Below are 21,911 nucleotides of genomic sequence, written 5' to 3'. Positions count from 1 at the left end.
CCCAGTATAATGTACTCTCCCAGTATAATGTAGTCTGGAGTCTCCCAGTATAATGTAGTCTGGAGGCTCCCAGTATAATGTAGTCTGGAGTCTCCCAGTATAATGTAGTCTGGAGGCTCCCAGTATAATGTAGTCTGGAATCTCCCAGTATAATGTAGTCTGGAGTCTCCCAGTATAATGTAGTCTCCCATTAGAATGAAGTCTCCCATTAGAATGAAGTCTCCCATTAGAATGAAGTCTCCCAGTAGAATGAAGTCTCCCAGTGTAATGTAGTCTCCCAGTATAATGTGGAAAGAAGTGAGTCTGATCTACATTAGTGGGAGACTGTCTTCACCACCATGTTTTGTTGAGTTACCATTAGTTACAGTATTCACAATCAAACCCACATCATCTAGGATGTGTCTGAAGTGGCACCTTTTGTCCATGTAGTAGCACCTTTTGTCCATGTAGTGGCACCTTCCGTCCTATGAGGTGGCACCTTCCGTCCTATGAGGTGGCACCTTCCGTCCTATGAGGTGGCACCTTCCGTCCTATGAGGTGGCACCTTCCGTCCTATGAGGTGGCACCTTCCGTCCTGTGAGGTGGCACCTTCCGTCCTGTGAGGCGGCACCTTCCGTCCTGTGAGGCGGCACCTTCCGTCCTGTGAGGCGGTACCCCACGTCCTATGTAGTGCACTACTTTTGGTCAACATTTTTGCACTATATAGGGAACATAGAGTGCCATTTCATTTGGAGTGCTGTATTCCCAATCCTTCAGGCACCCTAACTCTTGGAATGTTTGATGGAGGACGTTGCTGCGGAAATCGCTTCCTTCCTGTTCCTAGCTACTTCAGGGACACGTTCCAAATGACACCCTATTCCCTATGTAGTGCACATACTGTAGGGCTCTGGTCAAAAGTAGTGCACTATAAAGGGAATAGGGTGCCATTTGGGATACAGACCAGCTCTACTGTAGGATGAGATGAAGAGGGATTACCCAGACGCTGATGGCATGGATCTTTGTCGAATCCTTCTTTACCTGGTCCTGAAGGCTACCCCTGTTCTGTTCCAGAGTGAAGGATAATGGCCTTGCTTCCTGTACACTGCTTCCAGGTAGTGATCTGAAGTTACTATGATGAGTTTTCATCCTCCACAGACCACAGTCATACACATACACACACACACACACTTCACACACACATTCACACACACACCTCCAGCCCACCTAATATCGTCCTATAAGGTAAATATCATTTGTTTTCCATCTGTTTTCTTGATGGCTAGATAATGACTCTAGACAGGTGGGTAAATGAGGTTCCTTGGCTGGGATAGGAGTATTCTAGCCCTCCTCTCTTACCTGTGACATGCTCCAATAGAGATTAATGAGGGGGCAGGGGTCTGCAGCTTCTCACAGCTACACTCCTAAAAGTGTCCCCATAGGAGAACCCTTTTAAAAACCCTTTTTTGGATTCAGGTAGAACCCTTTTGGTTCGAGGTAGAAACTTTTTGGGTTCCTTGTAGGACCCTTTCCATAGAGGGTTCTACATGGAACCCAAAAGGGTTCTATGTGGATCCAAAAAGGGTTCTCCCCAGAACCCTATTTTGTAAGAGTGTAGTGTTGGAGGGAAGGGGAGACATTGTAGCTATAGTTACGTGTGTTTGGAGATAGCCTTAGTAAGATAAGGTCATTACATTAAGGCCCCTAAACGGCAGGTAGGGGAAAAGGGCATCCTGTATATGAAAATGTCTCTGCTGTATACAAGCCACCGTAGTCTTTTTTAGCCATAGCATCATACACTGGTGTAACAGCCCTACATGCACACTGTGTTATCCGGTCAAGACTGTGGTTCCCAAACTGTTTATAGTCCCGGACCCCTTCAAACATTCAACCTCCAGTGGTTCCCAAACTGTTTATAGTCCCGGACCCCTTCAAACATTCAGCCTCCAGTGGTTCCCAAACTGTTTATAGTCCCGGACCCCTTCAAACATTCAACCTCCAGTGGTTCCCAAACTGTTTATAGTCCCGGACCCCTTCAAACATTCAACCTCCAGTGGTTCCCAAACTGTTTATAGTCCCGGACCCCTTCAAACATTCAGCCTCCAGTGGTTCCCAAACTGTTTATAGTCCCGGACCCCTTCAAACATTCAACCTCCAGCTGCGGGGTCACCAGGGTCAGCGCACTCTCGAATGTTGTTTTTGGCCATCATTGTAAGCCTGCTACACACACATACTATACCATACATTTATTAAACATAAGAATGAGTGTGTTTTTATCACAACCCGGCTCGTGGGAAGTGACAGAGCTCTTATAGGACCAGGTCACCAGTAATAATATAATAATAATCAATAATTTTGCTCTTTATTTAGCCATTTACATATAAAACCTAATTTGTTCATCGAAAATTGTAAATAACTCACCTCAGGTTAATGAGAAGGGTGTGCTTGAAAGGATGCACATAACTCTGCAATGTTGGGTTGTATTGGAGAGAGTCTCAGTCTTAAACCATTTTCCACACAGTCTGCCTGTATTTAGTTTTCATGCTAGTGAGGTCCGAGAATCCACTCTCACATAGGTACGTGGTTGCAAAGGGCATCAGTGTTTTAGCAGCGCGATTTTCCAAGGCAGAATACTCTGAGTGCAGCCCAATCCAGAAATCTGGCAGTGGCTTCTGATTTAAATAACATTTTCACAGAACCGCTTGTTGTAATTTCGATGAGGCTCTCTTGTTCAGATATCGGTAAGTGGACTGGAGGCAGGGCATGAAAGGGATAAGGAATCCAGTTGTTTGTGTCGTCCGTTTCGGGAAAGTACCTGTGTAATTGCGCAACCAACTCACTCAGGTGCTTCGCTATATCACATTTGACATTGTCCGTAAGCTTGAGTTCATTTTCACACAAATCCTACAATGATGGAAAGACCTGTGTGTTGTCCTTGTTATTGCAGACAGAGAAGAGCTCCAACTTCTTAATCATAGCCTCAATTTTGTCCTGCACATTGACTATAGTTGCGGAGAGTCTGTCACGACTTCCGCAGAAGTCGGTCCCTCTCCTAGTTCGGGCGACGTTCGGCGGTCGACGTCACCGACCTTCTAGCCATCGCCAATCCACTTTTCATTTTCCATTGGTTTTGTCTTGTCTTCCATCACACCTGGTTCCAATTACATCAATTACATCAATTACATGTTGTGTATTTAACCCCCATGTCCTTGTCCGTAATTGTTTGTTGTCAGTGCTTGTGCATGTTATGTTCTGGTGTGCGTCGGGTTATGTACCCATTTATTTCATTGTTCTGTATCCGGTGGGTTTTGATGATTAAACTGAGCCGTTGGAAACACAGTTTTGCTCTCCTGCGTCTGACTTCTCTGCCGCCAGTACGCATCCCTGACAGAGTCCCTGTAATCCTAGATTCTGATCATTCAGGCGAGAAAAAACATCACCCAGATAGGCCAGTCACGTGAGAAACTTGTCATCATGCAAGCGGTCAGACAAGTGAAAATTATGGTCAGTAAAGAAAACTTTAAGCTTGTCTCTCAATTTAAAAAATAAAGTGTCAATACTTTGCCCTTGATAACCAGCGCACTTCTGTATGTTGTAAAAGCGTTACATGGTCGCTGCCCATATCATTGCATTGTGCAGAAAATACACGAGTTCAGGGGCCTTGCTTAACAAAGTTAACCATTTTCACTATAGTGTCCAAAACGTCTTTCAAGCTGTCAGGCATTCCCTTGGCAGCAACAGCCTCTCAGTGGATGCTGCAGTGACCCAAGTGGCGTCGGGAGCAACTGCTTGCACATACGTTACCACTCCGCTATGTCTCCCTGTCATGGCTTTAGCGCCATCAGTACAGATACCAACACACCCCATAAACGTAACAGACATATACCAGGAGCTGTGCCAGGCCAGCCACGTCTGTTGACTCATCCAGCTGTAACGCATAGAATTCACTGGCTTGTCTGCGAAGCAGTAATTGTTTCAAAATATCTCCTGCCATGTCACTGATGCGTCATGAAACAGTGTTGTTTGATGATGAAATTGTCTGTATAGTTTTTTGGGCCTTTTCCCTCAGCATTATCCCAGCCATATCCATGGCAGCAGGAAGAATTAAGTCCTCCACAATAGTATGGGGCCTGCCTATCCTAGCCACTTGGTAGCTCACCATATAAGACGCTTCTAGCCCCTTTTATTAATGGTATCTGTTTCTTTTATAAACGTCTTACTACTCGAAAGTCGTCTTAATTCTCACTCAAACTCCCATGGCTTATTTTTCTAATTGGCATGTTTTGTTTCTAAATGTCTGCGCAAGAGTGAAGGTTTCATCGAGTTGTGAGATAGTACTTTTGCACATATAACACACTGTGGCTGAGGAAAGGCACCACTCCCAATATAATTGAACCCCAAGTCAATGTAGTTCTCATCATATTTGCACGTCTTCGATGGTCCAATGTCCCTGTCTGATGTTCGGTGCTTTCCCGGGTAAGGAGGCAGTAGCTCTCGGCTGCATCAGATTCACAACTGTCAGTGTTCATGCTAGCTGGGCTAACAACAAATGTAGAATTACTGATGTTAGCATTGGATGTGCTCGTGGAAGCAGAACAACTTCTGTCGTCAACAGGTGCAGGTGTAGTACTGCTGGTAGTAGCAGTACTACCAGTAGAGCTGGTATGTGTCTCTATGGACATGGACCTTACTTTTCGAGCAAACAGAATGAGCTGCAACTACGTTTGGTAACATACGGACCGTTAGTGGAATTCCCGCGAGAGAGTAACGGTTAATGTGATTGGATGTTAATTATTTGACTAGGCTACCTGTATTTGACATTGTGTTGTTATTTCACTGAACACTAGATAGTTTAATTATATTTTGGGCAGTGAAATGAGGCTACTCAGGCGAGAAAAAAAACTCCCCCAAATGTATAACCTAGTTGGGAAATATAAATGGACTGTTTGAAAATGTGAAGATTTATTTATATTTTTTTCACATTAAAACAAAAAATCTAATTTTAATTTGGCATACCCCCGACGGCATTGCGCGTACCCAGGGTCGTATTCTGTGGTGCACCAGTCCAACATGGTTCATTATATTATTGATCCAGGGTCGTATTCTGTGGTGCACCAGTCCAACATGGTTCATTATATTATTGATCCAGGGTCGTATTCTGTGGTGCACCAGTCCAACATGGTTCATTATGTTATTGACCCAGGGTCGTATTCTGTGGTGCACCAGTCCAACATGGTTCATTATGTTATCGATCCAGGGTCGTATTCTGTGGTGCACCAGTCCAACATGGTTCATTATGTTATCGATCCAGGGTCGTATTCTGTGGTGCACCAGTCCAACATGGTTCATTATGTTATCGATCCAGGGTCGTATTCTGTGGTGCACCAGTCCAACATGGTTCATTATGTTATCGATCCAGGGTCGTATTCTGTGGTGCACCAGTCCAACATGGTTCATTATGTTATCGATCCAGGGTCGTATTCTGTGGTGCACCAGTCCAACATGGTTCATTATGTTATCGATCCAGGGTCGTATTCTGTGGTGCACCAGTCCAACATGGTTCATTATGTTATCGATCCAGGGTCGTATTCTGTGGTGCACCAGTCCAACATGGTTCATTATATTATTGATCCAGGGTCGTATTCTGTGGTGCACCAGTCCAACATGGTTCAATATATTATCGATCCAGGGTCGTATTCTGTGGTGCACCAGTCCAACATGATTCATTATATTATCGATCCAGGGTCGTATTCTGTGGTGCACCAGTCCAACATGGTTCATTATATTATCGACCCAGGGTCGTATTCTGTTGTGCACCAGTCCAACATGGTTCATTATATTATCGATCCAGGGTCGTATTCTGTTGTGCACCAGTCCAACATGGTTCATTATATTATTGATCCAGGGTCGTATTCTGTGGTGCACCAGTCCAACATGGTTCACTATGTTATTGATCCAGGGTCATATTCTGACCATAGATATAAGGAGAAAAAATGGCCAACATGATCCTGACCGGTCTATTGCTTCAGTCCCTCAGCCTTCAGCTGATGTGGAAAACAGTAAGCCTGTTTTTTCAAAAAGTCACAGAAGATGAGGTCTTATCTGCACTATCTGCTATAGATTCTAAGAAATCATTAGGCGCTGACAATCTGGATCCATATTTACCTAAGTGTGCAGCACCTATTATTGCTGGTGTAGTGACGCATATCTTTAATCAAACATTTGTCGTAGGAAAGATTCCTAAATCCTGGAAAACAGCTTTTGTTTTACCACTCCTCAAGGGAGGTGATGGTAGTGAATTGGAGAATTATCAGCCCATCTCTAAGCTCTCCTGTTTGGCATACATTCTAGAGTCATTGGTGAATAGGCAACTACAATCTTTTTACTGTTAACGATACTCTTTCTAGTAATCAATCTGGCTTCAGACCTAAACACAGCACTATTACGGCCACTGTACGTGTAGCTTTTGACACTGTAAACCATGCGATACTTTTGGGTAAGCTGTCGTCAATAGGACTGGGATTGGATGCCTGTCGTTGGTTTCATGACTATCTAAAGGATAGAAGTCAGGTTGTTAGAGTCGACGGCATCCAGTCGGAGCCATTGGAGTTGGTTAAAGGGGTCCCACAAGGTTCTATACTTGGTCCATTACTGTTCACTATCTACATTAAAAATATCGGTGATGAGATAAGAAAGAGTCAAATTCCAGCCCCTCGGGTGGCGCAGTGGTCTAAGGCACTGCATCACAGTGCTAGCTGTGCCACCAGAGATTCTGGGTTCGAGCCCAGGCTCTGTCGCAGCCGGCCGCGACCGGGAGGCCCATGGGGCGGTGCACAATCGGCCCAGCGTCGTCCGGGTTAGGGAGGGTTTGGCCGGCAGGGATATCCTTGTCTCATCATGCACTAGCGACTCCTGTGGCGGGCCGGGCGCAGTGCACGCTGACCAGGTCGCCAGGTGTACGGTGTTTCCTCCGACACATTGGTGCGGCTGGCTTCCGAGTTGGATGGGCATTGTGTCAAGAAGCAGTGCGGCTTGGTTGGGTTGTGTTTCGGAGGACGCATGGCTCTCGACCTTCGCCTCTCCCGAGTCCGTACGGGAGTTGCAGAGATGTAACTACTGCCAATTGGATACCACAAAATTGGGGATCATTTTTTTTTTTTTTAAGAAAGTGTCAAATTCATTTACATGCCGATAACACTGTCATGTACTCTATCGCTTCAACGGCTGACCAAGCATTATCACTATTGGAGACTATAAGATCTTTTCAGTCACATTCATAGAAAATAACGGAAACTATAGCAAGGTCCATTTCTGTTCATTTTTCCCAGCTACAGGAGCAGTTTCTCCAAACTGGGTAACAATGACATGGAAAACACATATCTGGTCATCTGTTTAATACCCCAATAGATTTAAGGGTTACCCTTACTTTTTACAAACCTACACAATCTGCATGCACAACCCTTTATAATACGCTGCATCTGTTAAACTACAGAAATAACGGTGTGTCTTGGTCATCAATAACACATTTTAACTCCAGTTAACTTAGCGCATCAAATAGCCCTCAGTCTAAGGCTATATGTTATTGAGCTCCCTATGCTGAAGAAACATCACAGTGACTGGTCTATTGTTGCGTTCAGACCATAATCAATAATAATTGGTGTCTCATTTAACAACAACATAAAAACAGTTTTCAATTAACTGGCTCTATTATTATAGTCCTAAATGATAGTGTGATGTTAGGATGACTGCCATAGACTCATAACCCCTAACCTTACCCCTAACCTTAACCCTAACCTTAACCCTAACCTTAACCTAACCCTAACCTTAACCTAACCTTAACCTAACCTTACCCTAACCTTACCCTAAACTTAACGCTAACCATAACCCTAACCTTACCGTTAAATGATAGTGTGATGTTAGGAGGCCAGCCATAGACTCATAACCCCTAACCTTACCCTAACCTTACCCCTAACCTTAACCCTAACCTTAACCCTAACCTTAACCCTAACCCTAACCTAACCCTAACCTTAACCCTAACCTTACCGTTAAATGATAGTGTGATGTTAGGAGGCCAGCCATAGACTCATAACTCCTAACCTGACCCTAACCTTACCCTAACCTTAACCCTAACCTTACCGTTAAATGATAGTGTGATGTTAGGACTCCAGCCATAGACTAATTTCACTTGGAAACCCACCCCCGTCATGTGACCAGTGTGAAGGATTAGGTTTAATTAAACCTGAGACTGTTGCGTTCCTAATACCAACTCTGCCTGGGAGTCAAATTGAATGCTCTATTTTGGTGTCCAGATTGCTTCCTCTGTATTAATATCTCAGTAGTGCATTCAGAACCCAGGGTGCTTCCTAAATGACACACAATTCCTCCTTTGGTCGTCTTTCCTTCTAGTTCTCTGCTGCCAATGACTGGAACGAACTGCAAAAATCTCTGAAGCTGGAGACTCATATCTCCCTCACTAGCTTTAAGCACCAGCTGTCAGAGCAGCTCACAGATCACTGCACCTGTACATAGCCCATCTGTAAACAGCCCATCTATCTACCTCATCCCCATACTGTATTTATTTATTTATCTTGCTCCTTTGCACCCCAGTATCTCTACTTGCACATTCATCTTCTGCACATCTACCATTCCAGTTTTTAATTGCTATATTGTAATTACTTCGCCACCATGGCCTATTTATTGCCTTAACTCACTTAACTTACCTCATTTGCACTCACTGTATATAGACTTTTTGTTTTCTTTTGTTCTACTGTATTATTGACTGTATGTTTTGTTTATTCCATGTGTAACTCTGTGTTGTTGAATTGCTATGCTTTATCTTGGCCAGGTCGCAGTTGCAAATGAGAACTTGTTCTCAACTAGCCTACCTGGTTAAATAAAGGTGAAATAAAACATTATTTTTTTTAAATGTAGCGCACTACTTTTGACCGTGACCCATAGGACCCATAAAATCCTGTTCAAAAGTAGTGCACTACACAGGGAATAGGGTACCGTTTAGGATGCGGTCTCTAGTTCCTCCCTAGGCGCTCGTTAACAGCCATGAAAGAAATGAACAGAAAACGGAGTCTTTATCTCGCTCACACACTGCAAAGGGCAACACAGGGAAGAATTCTCTGAAGCTATTTTAGAGGAGCTTTTATTAAAACAACAGCACCTCTGGGTATGGTTTGGCCATGCAAGCCTTAATTGCAGAGCAGAGGGAGGATGTTGACAGGGATTAAGATTGTTTTGCCAAGTGGCTCTTTAATATAGCCTGCCACATTTATTTCCTCAGTTCTACACACAGAGGATGGTGGGACAGTCTCTCGCAGAACAATAGGCCATCCAATCTCTTTCTTTTTTAAAATACTGTAAGTATGAAAAACACAGCCACGCACATATAGTATGCGCACACACACACACACACACACACACACGCGCGCGCATACACACACACATGGAGATCTTTAGTTGCAGGTGCCAGTCCATCGTGCTGACCCCAGCAAGTGTTGAGTACTCTGTGGTCTCCTCTCTTCCACTCTGAGGCGCCACTTCTCCTCCTCTCCTGCCTCTCCTCCTCCCCCCTCTCCTCCTCCCCCTCACCCCTCTCTTCCTGCCTCTCCTCCTCCCCCTCACCCCTCTCCTCCTCTCCTCTCTTCCTGCCTCTCCTCCTCCCCTTCGCTCAGTTTTACTGTCTCTCTCTCTCTGCCTGCAGCTGTTCTCTGGTATATTCAGTGTTACTGTCTCTCTCTCTCTGCCTGCAGCTGTTCTCTGGTATATTCAGTGTTACTGTGTCTCTCTCTCTGCCTGCAGCTGTTCTCTGGTATATTCAGCTTTACTGTCTCTCTCTCTCTGCCTGCAGCTGTTCTCTGGTATATTCAGTGTTACTGTCTCTCTCTCTCTACCTGCAGCTGTTCTCTGGTATATTCAGTGTTACTGTCTCTCTCTCTGCCTGCAGCTGTTCTCTGGTATATTCAGTTTTACTGTCTCTCTCTCTGCCTGCAGCTGTTCTCTGGTATATTCAGTGTTACTGTCTCTCTCTCTCTGCCTGCAGCTGTTCTCTGGTATATTCAGTGTTACTGTCTCTCTCTCTCTGCCTGCAGCTGTTCTCTGGTATATTCAGTTTTACTGTCTCTCTCTCTCTGCCTGCAGCTGTTCTCTGGTATATTCAGTGTTACTGTCTCTCTCTCTCTGCGTGCAGCTGTTCTCTGGTATATTCAGTGTTACTGTCTCTCTCTCTCTGCCTGCAGCTGTTCTCTGGTATATTCAGTGTTACTGTCTCTCTCTCTCTCTGCCTGCAGCTGTTCTCTGGTATATTCAGTGTTACTGTCTCTCTCTCTCTGCCTGCAGCTGTTCTCTGGTATATTCAGTGTTACTGTCTCTCTCTCTCTGCCTGCAGCTGTTCTCTGGTATATTCAGTGTTACTGTCTCTCTCTCTCTGCCTGCAGCTGTTCTCTGGTATATTCCGTTTTACTGTCTCTCTCTCTGCCTGCAGCTGTTCTCTGGTATATTCAGTGTTACTGTCTCTCTCTCTCTGCCTGCAGCTGTTCTCTGGTATATTCAGTGTTACTGTCTCTCTCTCTCTACCTGCAGCTGTTCTCTGGTATATTCAGTTTTACTGTCTCTCTCTCTGCCTGCAGCTGTTCTCTGGTATATTCAGTGTTACTGTCTCTCTCTCTGCCTGCAGCTGTTCTCTGGTATATTCAGTGTTACTGTCTCTCTCTCTGCCTGCAGCTGTTCTCTGGTATATTCAGTGTTACTGTCTCTCTCTCTGCCTGCAGCTGTTCTCTGGTCATTTTCACCCTCATTACCCAGTCCTTTCTCAAGGACTACCCTGGGGAATATACTGGTTAAATTAAGACTTCTGACCACAAATTCCTTTGCTCATAAATCACCTCCTAGAGCTACTGATCAGCACTGTCACGGCTCGCCGCATATTCACACAACACACACAGCCCCCTGTATAAGAAGGAGCACACAAACTGAGAGTGTCAGCTCTACACAGATACACACATACTAACTGAGAGGGCCTGTGCATCACCGTTACAGTGCTAGATACAGGCAGAGGCCACGGTGCATTATAAACCAGGGGATGGAGTACAGAGGCCACGGTGCTAGATACAGGCAGAGGCCACGGTGCATTATAAACCACGGGGTGGAGCCCAGAGGCCACGGTGCATTATAAACCAGGGGGTGGAGCCCAGAGGCCACGGTGCATTATAAACCAGGGGGTGGAGCCCAGAGGCCACGGTGCATTATAAACCAGGGGGTGGTTTAGACCACAACTACACTACCAGACTACTACTAGACTACTACTACACTACTAGACAACTACTAGACCACTACTAGACTACCAGACTACTGCTAGACTACTACTAGACTACTACTTGACTACTAGACTACTACTAGACTACAACCAGACTACTGCTAGACTACTACTAGACTACTAGACTACTACTAGACTACTAGACTACTACTAGACTACTAGACCGCAACTAGACTACTACACTACTACTACACTACTACACTACTACTAGACTACTAAACTACTACTAGACCACTAAAATGCTACTACTAGACTACTAGACAACAATTAGACTACTACTAGATTACTAGACCTCAACTAGACTACTACTAGGCAACTGCTAGATTACTAGACTGTTACTAGGCTACTACTAGATTACTAAACTGTTACTAGACTACTACTAGGCTACTACCAGATTACGAGACTGTTACTAGACTGCTACTAGACCACTACTAGACTACTACACTACCAGACTACTGCTAGACTACTACTAGACTACTGCTAGACTACTACTAGACTACCACTAGACAACTACTAGACTAGTACTAGACTACTACTAGACTACTACTAGACTACTACTAAACTACTAGACTACTGCTAGACTACTACTAGACTACCACTAGACAACTACTAGACTAGTACTAGACTACTACTAGACTACTACTAGACTACTACTAAACTACTAGACTACTGCTAGACTACTACTAGACTACCACTAGACAACTACTAGACTACCACTAGACAACTACTAGACTAGTACTAGACTACTACTAGACTACTACTAGACTACTACTAAACTACTAGACTACTACACTACTACTAGACTACTAGATTACTACTAGGCTCTAGACTACTACTAGACTACTACTAAACTACTAGACAACAATTAGACTACTACTAGATTACTAGACCACAACTAGACAACTACACTACCAGACTACTGCTAGACTACAACCAGACTACTGCTAGACTACAACCAGACTACTACTAGACTACTAGACTACTACTAGACTACTACTAGACTACTACTAGACTACTACTAGACTACCACTAGACTACAACTAGACTACTGGACTACTGCTAGACTACTACTAGTCTACTAGACTACTACTAGACTACTACACTACTGCTAGACAACTCTAAGACTAATAGACTACTACTAGACTACTACTTAACTACTACTAGACTACTACTAGGCTGCTAGACTACTACTACTAGACTACTACTAGACTACTAGACTACTACTAGACTACTACTGGACTACTAGACTACTGCTGGACTACTACTAGTCTACTAGAGTACTAGACTACTACTAGACTACTGCTAGACTACTACTAGACTACTAATAGACTACTAATAGACTACTAGACTACTACTAGACTACTACTGGACTACTACTAGACTACTACTAGATGACTACTAGACTGCTAGACTACTACTAGACTACTACTAGATTACTACTAGGCTGCCAGACAACTACTAGACTACTACTAGACTACTCAACTACTACTAGACTACTAAGCTACAACTAGACTACAACTAGACTACTACTAGACTACTACCAGACTGCTAGACCACTAAAATGCTACTACTAGACTACTAGACTACTAATAGACTACTGCTAGACTACTATTAGGCTGCTAGACTACTAATAGACTACTACTAGACTACTAAAATACTACTACTAGACTACTACAAAGATACTACTAGACTACTGCTGGACTACTACTAGACTACTACTAGGCTGCTAGACTACTGCTAGACTACTACTAGACTAGTACTAGACTACTACTAGACTACTACTAGGCTACTAGAAGTAGTCTAGAAGTAGTCTAGTAGTAGCTTAGTAATAGTCCAGTAGTAGTCCAGTAGTAGTCTAGTAGTAGTAGTCTAGCAGCCTAGTAGTAGTCTAGTAGTAGTCTATTAGTAGTCTAGCAGCTTAGTAGTAGTCTAGTAGTCATCTATTAGCAGTCTAGTAGTAGTCTAGTAGTAGTCTAGCAGCCTAGTAGTAATCTAGTAGTAGTCTGGTGGCCTAGTAATAGTGGCCTAGTAATACTCTAGATGTAGTCAAGTGTAGTCTAGCAGCCTAGTGGTAGTCTAGTAGTAGCCAAGTAGTAGTCAAGTGGTCTAGTAGTAGTCTAGTAGTGACCTAGTAGTAGCCTAGTAATAGTCTAGCAGTCTAGTAGTAGTCCAGTAGTAATCTAGCAGTAGTCTAGAAGCAGTCTAGTTGTAGTCTAGTAGTAGTCTAGCAGCCTAGTAGTAGTCTTGTAGTAGTCTAGTAGTACTCTAGTACTAGTCTAGCAGCCTAGTTTTAATCTAGTAGTAATCTAGTAGTAGTCTAGTAGTAGTCCAGTAGTCTAGTAGTAGTCCAGTAGTAGTCCAGTAGTAATCTAGTAGTAGTCTAGTAGTAGTGTAGTAGTCTAGTAGTAGTCTAGCAGTCTAGTAGTAGTCTAGTAGTAGTCTAGTAGTAGTCTAGAAGCAGTCTAGTATTAGTCTAGTAGTAGTCTAGCAGCCTATTAGTAATCTAGTAGTCATCTAGTAGTAGTCTAGTAGTAGCCTAGTAGTAATCCAGTAGTAGTCCAGTAGTAATCTAGTAGTAGTCTAGTAGTAGTGTAGTAGTCTAGTAGTAGTCTAGCAGCCTAGTAGTAATCTAGTAGTAATCTAGTAGTAGTCTAGTAGTAGTCTAGCAGCCTAGTAGTAGTCTAGCAGTAGTCTAGTAGTAGTCTAGCAGCCTAGTAGTAGTCTAGTAGTAGTCTAGCAGTAGTCTAGTAGTAGTCGAGCAGCCTAGTAGTAGTCTAGCAGCCTAGTAGTAGTCTAGTAGTAGTCTAGAAGCAGTCTAGTTGTAGTCTAGTAGTAGCCTAGTAGTAGTCTAGCAGCCTAGTTGTAGTCTAGCAGCCTAGTAGTAATCTAATAGTGGCCTAGTAGTAGTCAAGCAGTCTAGTAGTAGTCTAGTAGTGGCCTAGATGTAGTCTAGTAATAGCCAAGCAGCCTAGTAGTAGTCTAGATGTAGTCTAGTAGTAGTCAAGCAGCCCAGTAGTATTCTAGTAGTAGCCAAGTAGTAGTCAAGCGGTCTAGTAGTAGTCTGTTCGTGGCCAAGTAGTAGTCAAGCAGTCTAGTAGTATTCTAGCAGTAAATTAGCATTATATTTCCGAATGACTTCACCAAGAGGTAAAATATATAGTGAAAACAATAGTGGTCCAAAAACGAAACCTTGAGGAACACCGACTACTACGCATGTTTTGGGGTATCTTTTGTGCATACAAAACGTTTATAAAGGCCCCCTGGGCTGTTGATTTAATCTGTGTGTCTCTCTGCTGGCTTCTCATATGGTACCTTATTGGTCTAAAGTAGTGCACTATATCGGGAATAAGGAACATAGCCCTAGTGTTCATATAGCTAATTATCTCCACCGCTTCCTCCCTAGAAGAGAAAAGATCCTTCGTATCCCATCTGTCAGTCCCATCATCACTGCTCATTTTAATTGGGACATTTTCTGTCAAAACTAATAAAGTGATATAAACAGGAAAAGGTTTCCGAGGCAGGGGAATGGTTGTGTCCCAAATGGCTCCCTGTTCCCTATTGCTACTATTGGCCATGGGCCCTTTTAGGGTACCACACTATGTAGGGAATAGGGAGCCATTTCAGACTCAGGCAAAGGCATCCTCTGTGTGAAATATTTATTTTCTGTGTATGATGCACCACCCTATAGACCCTGGAACCATCTCAGATTAAATGATGGAACACATAAACAACAAACACACACACACACACACACACACTGTAAAGACATACACACTGTATACACACATCAGTCATCTACAATTTGATAATTGAGCACCTAAACAACATGTTGGTTATTTCTTGAGTCAATCCCAAATGACACCCTATTCCCTATATAGTGCACTACTTTTGACAAGAGCCCATAGGGGATAGTGTTCCATTTGGGAAGCAGTCCTTGTTCTATTTCTGTCCATCGGCTGCAGGCTAGAGGACTGCTCCTCATCATGCAGTCAAGGCTCAACATTAAATATGTTTTTTTTTTTACAGACCAAGTACATATTGTACATAACTCCTCATTTGATCCAGCCGTAGAGTCTGTAGTGAGTAGCAAACAGTTGGATTCGGTCGTTCCACCTTTTCGGTGACTTTTGGTCTAGAATGTCACCTAATTGTAACATTATGTCGCTCAGTTTCATACAAAGCCTCGAGGCTTTTTGACCCCCCCCCCCGGACCCAGTAGATAATAGATACCAGGCCAGTATGACCCCTCAGACCCAGTAGATAGTAGATACCAGGCCAGTATGACCCCCCAGACCCAGTAGATAGATACCAGGCCAGTATGAACCCCCAGACCCAGTAGATAATAGATACCAGGCCAGTATGACCCCTCAGACCCAGTAGATAATAGATACCAGGCCAGTATGACCCCCCAGACCCAGTAGATAATAGATACCAGGCCAGTATAACCCCCCAGACCCAGTAGATAATAGATACCAGGCCAGTATGACCCCTCAGACCCAGTAGATAATAGATACCAGGCCAGTATGACCCCCCAGACCCAGTAGATAGATACCAGGCCAGTATGACCCCCCAGACCCAGTAGATAACAGATACAGGCCAGTATGACCCCCCAGACCCAGTAGATAATAGATACCAGGCCAGTATGACCCCCCAGACCCAGTAGATAATAGATACCAGGCCAGTATGACCCCCCAGACCCAGTAGATAATAGATAGCAGGCCAGTATAACCCCCCAGACCCAGTAGATAATAGATACCAGGCCAGTATGACCCCTCAGACCCAGTAGATAACAGATACAGGCCAGTATGACCCCCCCAGACCCAGTAGATAATAGATACCAGGCCAGTATGACCCCCCAGACCCAGTAGATAATAGATACCAGGCCAGTATGACCCCCCAGACCCAGTAGATAATAGATAGCAGGCCAGTATAACCCCCCAGACCCAGTAGATAATAGATACCAGGCCAGTATAACCCCCCAGACCCAGTAGCTAATAGATACCAGGCCAGTATGACCCCCCAGACCCAGTAGATAATAGATACAGGCCAGTATGACCCCTCAGACCCAGTAGATAATAGATACCATGCCAGTATGACCCCACAGACCCAGTAGATAATAGATACAGGCCAGTATGACCCCCCAGACCCAGTAGATAATAGATACCAGGCCAGTATGACCCCCCAGACCCAGTAGATAATAGATACCAGGCCAGTATGACCCCTCAGACCCAGTAGATAATAGATACCAGGCCAGTATGACCCCTCAGACCCAGTAGATAATAGATACCAGGCCAGTATGACCCCCCCAGACCCAGTAGATAATAGATACCAGGCCAGTATGACCCCTCAGACCCAGTAGATAATAGATACCAGGCCAGTATGACCCCCCAGACCCAGTAGATAATAGATACCAGGCCAGTATAACCCCCCAGACCCAGTAGATAATAGATACCAGGCCAGTATGACCCCCCAGACCCAGTAGATAATAGATACCAGGCCAGTATGACCCCCCAGACCCAGTAGATAATAGATACCAGGCCAGTATGACCCCCCAGACCCAGTAGATAACAGATACAGGCCAGTATGACCCCTCAGACCCAGTAGATAATAGATACCAGGCCAGTATGACCCCCCAGACCCAGTAGATAATAGATACTAGGCCAGTATGACCCCCCAGACCCAGTAGATAATAGATACCAGGCCAGTATGACCCCTCAGACCCAGTAGATAATAGATACTTGGCCAGTATGACCCCCAAACCCAGTAGATAATAGATACCAACCATCGTAGTGGCATAACAATCCAACACGTCTTTGTGATTGAGCCTTTAATTAATGTACCTTTGCATCCTTGAGGAGTCTGCCAAGAGCTCCAGGCAGGCATCCAGTCTATAGACCAGGGTTAGGCCCCAAATGGCATTCTATTACCTATTTAGTGCACTACTCTAAAAGGGTTAGGTCCAGAGTTCCACTGTATTGATCTATACTGGTAATAGACCCTGTAGAGGAGAAGAAAAGAGGAGAGGAGAGGAGAGGAGAGGAGAGGAGAGGAGAGGAGAGGAGAGGAGAGGAGAGGAGAGGAGAGGAGAGGAGAGGTGAGGAGAGGAGGCGAGGGGGTTAGATGGGTTTGTGGGATAGGCCAGTGGGCCCGTCAGGGGCCATCAGGGACCATTATCATCATCCAGGAAAATGGTGCGACCAAAGGCCATGTCTTTGATGCTGGTTGCCGGGATATATTTGATATGCAACATCAGAAGCATCGATTTGTCATCACGGTATTAGAAGGTTGGGCTCATGCTAACAGCGGGGTTAAAATGCCATGTGATGGTTGGATGGAAATCTGGTTTCAAAGATGAGAGAAAGAAGTGTTGGGTTTCATTACTGAGGTTTGCCGCTAGGATTCTATTGAATAGAGGTGGGGAGGGTGAAGAGATAGAAACCAGGAGAATAACATTCAATATACAGTGTTGTTTTAAAATCCAGTTGAATATATTGAAGTCTCAGCATCTTTAGACATGTGTTGTTCCACTGGAGGACACAATACCCTCTCCCTATATTTGGCTTCTTATATCTTGTTTTGTTTAGTTCAAATCTCTATTTCAATACAAGTTCACAAAGCTCAACCAGGAGAATTAAGCCCTGAGAATATGGGAGATGATTTTCACATTTATTTTCTTTTGATGCTGCTGCTGCATATAACATAGATGGATGTGAATCCTTGGTCTTTAGTGACCTGGCTTATGTGTCTCATTCCATTCATACCTGTTCAAAAGTAAGAAAAGTGACTCAGCCCTAAGCTTAGTTTATAAGACTATAGAAAAACTCTTATTCTCTGCTGTATACTACACAGTCGAGCTTGTATTCTACACAGTCGAGCTTGTATTCTACATAGTCTAGCTTGTATTCTACATAGTCTAGCTTGTATTCTACACAGTCTAGCTTGTATACTACACAGTCTAGCTTGTATTCTACATAGTCTAGCTTGTATTCTACACAGTCTAGCTTGTATTCTACACAGTCTAGCTTGTATTCTACACAGTCTAGCTTGTATTCTACACAGTCTAGCTTGTATTCTACATAGTCTAGCTTGTATACTACACAGTCTAGCTTGTATTCTACATAGTCTAGCTTGTATACTACACAGTCTAGCTTGTATGCCCTTTAGTAGGCTAGCTACAAAACAATATAGACCCAGCAGTATACCTTCAGTTTATAAGACTATGGAAACACTGTTATTCTGTACTGTAGACCTATACATTACCCAGTATTGGAAACACTGTTATTCTGTACTGTAGACCTATACATTACCCAGTATTGGAAACACTGTTATTCTGTACTGTAGACCTATACATTACCCAGTATTGGAAACACTGTTATTCTGTACTGTAGACCTATACATTACCCAGTATTGGAAACACTGTTATTCTGTACTGTTGGCCTATACTTTACCCAGTATTGGAAACACTGTTATTCTGTACTGTTGGCCTATACTTTACCCAGTATTGGAAACACTGTTATTCTGTACTGTAGACCTATACATTACCCAGTATTGGAAACACTGTTATTCTGTACTGTTGGCCTATACTTTACCCAGTAGTGTGTGTCCTTTAGTAGCTACAAAACAAAAAGCTTTTCGAGTGAACTTTTGTTGGAGGACAAACATCGTCATCGTTCCCCCAAGAGAGAGACAGTTCTTCATCCATCACACACACACACGCACACACGCTTCATCCATCACACACACACTCGGTTTTTGGGGTTGCGGTTCTGTGGTCCCCGAGCCTCTTCCTAAGCGGATGTAATGTGGCGACACTGCAGATTCTATTACCAGCTAAAAATAGTTATTTCCTATAATATCCTCATAAGGATCTGACCCTTTTTCAATTTTCACCTAAAATGACATACCCAAATCTAACTGCCTGTAGCTCAGGACCTGAAGCAAGGATATGCATATTATTGGTTCCATTTAAAAGGAAACACTTTGAAGTTTGTGGGAAAGGGCAATTAATGTATGAGAATAAAACACATTAGATCTGGTAAAGATACAACAAAGAAAAAAACATGCGTTATTTATTTATTTTTTAATCATCATCTTTGAAATGCAAGAGAAAGGCCATAATGTATTATTCCAGCCCAGGTGCAATTTAGATTTTGGCCACTAGATGGCAGCAGTGTATGTGCAACGTTTTAGACTGATCCAATGAACTGTTGCATTTCTGTTCAAAATGTTGTATCAAGACTGCCCAAATGTGCCTATTTGGTTTATTAATACATTTTCAAGTTCATAATTGTGCACTCTCCTCAAACAATAGCATGGTATTTTTTCACTGTAATAGCTACTGTAAAATGGACAGTTAGATTAACAAGAATTTAAACTTTCTGCCCATATCAGATATGTCTATGTCCTGGGATTTTTTTGTTTGTTACTTACATCATGCTAATCACATTAGCCTACGTTAGCTCAACCATCCCGCGGAGGGGGACACCGATCCCGAAGCGTGATGCATAGCTACGACTAGGTCCCAAATGGCACCCTATTACCTACAGTTGAAGTCGGAGGTTTACATACACCATAGCCAAATACATTTAAACTCAGCTTTTCACAATTCCTGACATTTAATCCTAGTAAAAATTCCCTGTTTTAGGTCAGTTTGGATCACTACTTCATTTTAAGAATGTGAAATGTCAGAATAATAGTTGAGAGAATGATTTATTTCAGCTTTTATTTCTTTCATCACATTCCCAGTGGTTCAGAAGTTTACATACACTCAATTAGTATTTGGTAGCATTGCCTTTTAAATTGTTTAACTTGGGACAAACGTTTCGGGTAGCCTTCCACAAGCTTCCCACAATAAGTTGGGTGAATTTTGGCCCATTCCTCCTGACAGAGCTGGTGTAACTGAGTCAGGTTTGTAGGCCTCCTTGCTCGCACACGCTTCTTCAGTTCTGCCCACAAATTTTCTATAGGATTGAGGTCAGGGCTTTGTGATGGCCACTCCATTATCTTGACTTTGTTGTCCTTAAGCCATTTTGCCACAACTTTGGAAGTATGCTTGCGGTCATTGTCCATTTGGAAGACCCATTTGCGACCAAGCTTTAACTTCCTGACTGATATCTTGAGATGTTGCTTCAATATATCCACACAATTTTCCTACCTCATGATACCATCTATTTTGTGAAGTGCACCAGTCTCTCCTGCAGCAAAGCACCCCCACAACATGATGCTTCCACCCCCGTGCTTCACGGTTGGGATGATGTTCTTCGGCTTGCAAGCCTCCCCTTTTTCCTCCAAACATAACGATGGTCATTATGGCCAAACAGCTCTATTTTTGTTTCATCAGACCAGAGGACATTTATTCAAAAAGTACAATCTTTGTCCCCATGTGCAGTTGCAAACCGTAGTCTGGCTTTTTGATGGTGGTTTTGGAGCAGTGGCTTCTTCCTTGCTGAGCGGCCTTTCAGGTTATGTCGATATTGGACTCGTTTTACTGTGGATATAGATACTTTTGTACCTGTTTCCTCCAGCATCTTCACAAGGTCCTTTGCTGTTGTTCTGGGATTGATTTGCACTTTTCGCACCAAAGTACGTTCATCTCTAGGAGACAGAACGTGTCTCCTTCCTGAGCGGTATGACGGTTGTGTGGTCCCATGGTGTTTATACTTGCGTACTATTGTTTGTACAGATTAACATGGTACCTTCAGGCGTTTGGAAATTGCTCCCAAGGATGAACCAGACTTGTGGTCTACAATTTTTTCTCTGAGGTCTTGGCTGATTTCTGATGTCAAGCAAAGAGGCACTGAGTTTGAAGGTAGGCCTTGGAATACATCCACAGGTACACATCCAATTGACGCAAATTATGTCAATTAGCCTATCAGAAGCTTCTAAAGCCATGACATCATTTTCTGGAATTTTCCAAGCTTTTTAAAGGCACAGTCAACGTAGTGTATGTGAACTTCTGACCCACTGGAATTGTGATACAGGGAATTATAAGTGAAATAATCTGTCTGTAAACAATTGTTGGGAAAATTACTTGTGTCATGCACAAAGTAGATGTCCTAACCGACTTGCCAAAACTATAGTTTGTTAATAACAAGAAATTTGTGGAGCGGTTGAAAAACTAGTTTTAATGACTCCAACCTAAGTGTATGTAAACTTCCAACTTCAATTGTACTGTATATAGTGCAATACCTTCACTCTGGTAAAAAGTAGTGCACTATATAGGAAATTGGGTGTCATTTGGGATGCAAGCCTATGTTTCTTCTTCTTCACATTTCTCTGAGAACCTCTCAACAGGAAGAGATAAATACATTAAGACATCAGGACTCTTTTCACTTCTTCTAAACTCCCAAAAACATTTGGGAGAGAGTGCAAGACTAGGGAGTGTGGGAGGACGAAAGTAGTGGTCATGTCTGAAAAGACCCCCTATTCACTACTGTACACTACTTTTGATGAGGACCTATAGGGCTTTGGTTCAAAGTAGTGCAGTACATACAGAGGGAATAGGGTGCCATTTAAAAACGCAGACTAGAGGGGGAGGATTTTTGACAGGAATCCAACGGAGCGACTTATCCAGAGAAATTAGGCAGAAACTCTCCAAACTCTGCCTCATTGT

This window comes from Salmo salar, chromosome ssa05 (genome assembly GCF_905237065.1).
Source record: "Salmo salar chromosome ssa05, Ssal_v3.1, whole genome shotgun sequence".
Taxonomy (NCBI): Eukaryota; Metazoa; Chordata; class Actinopteri; order Salmoniformes; family Salmonidae; genus Salmo; species Salmo salar.
Note: the sequence above shows the minus strand (reverse complement) of the source record.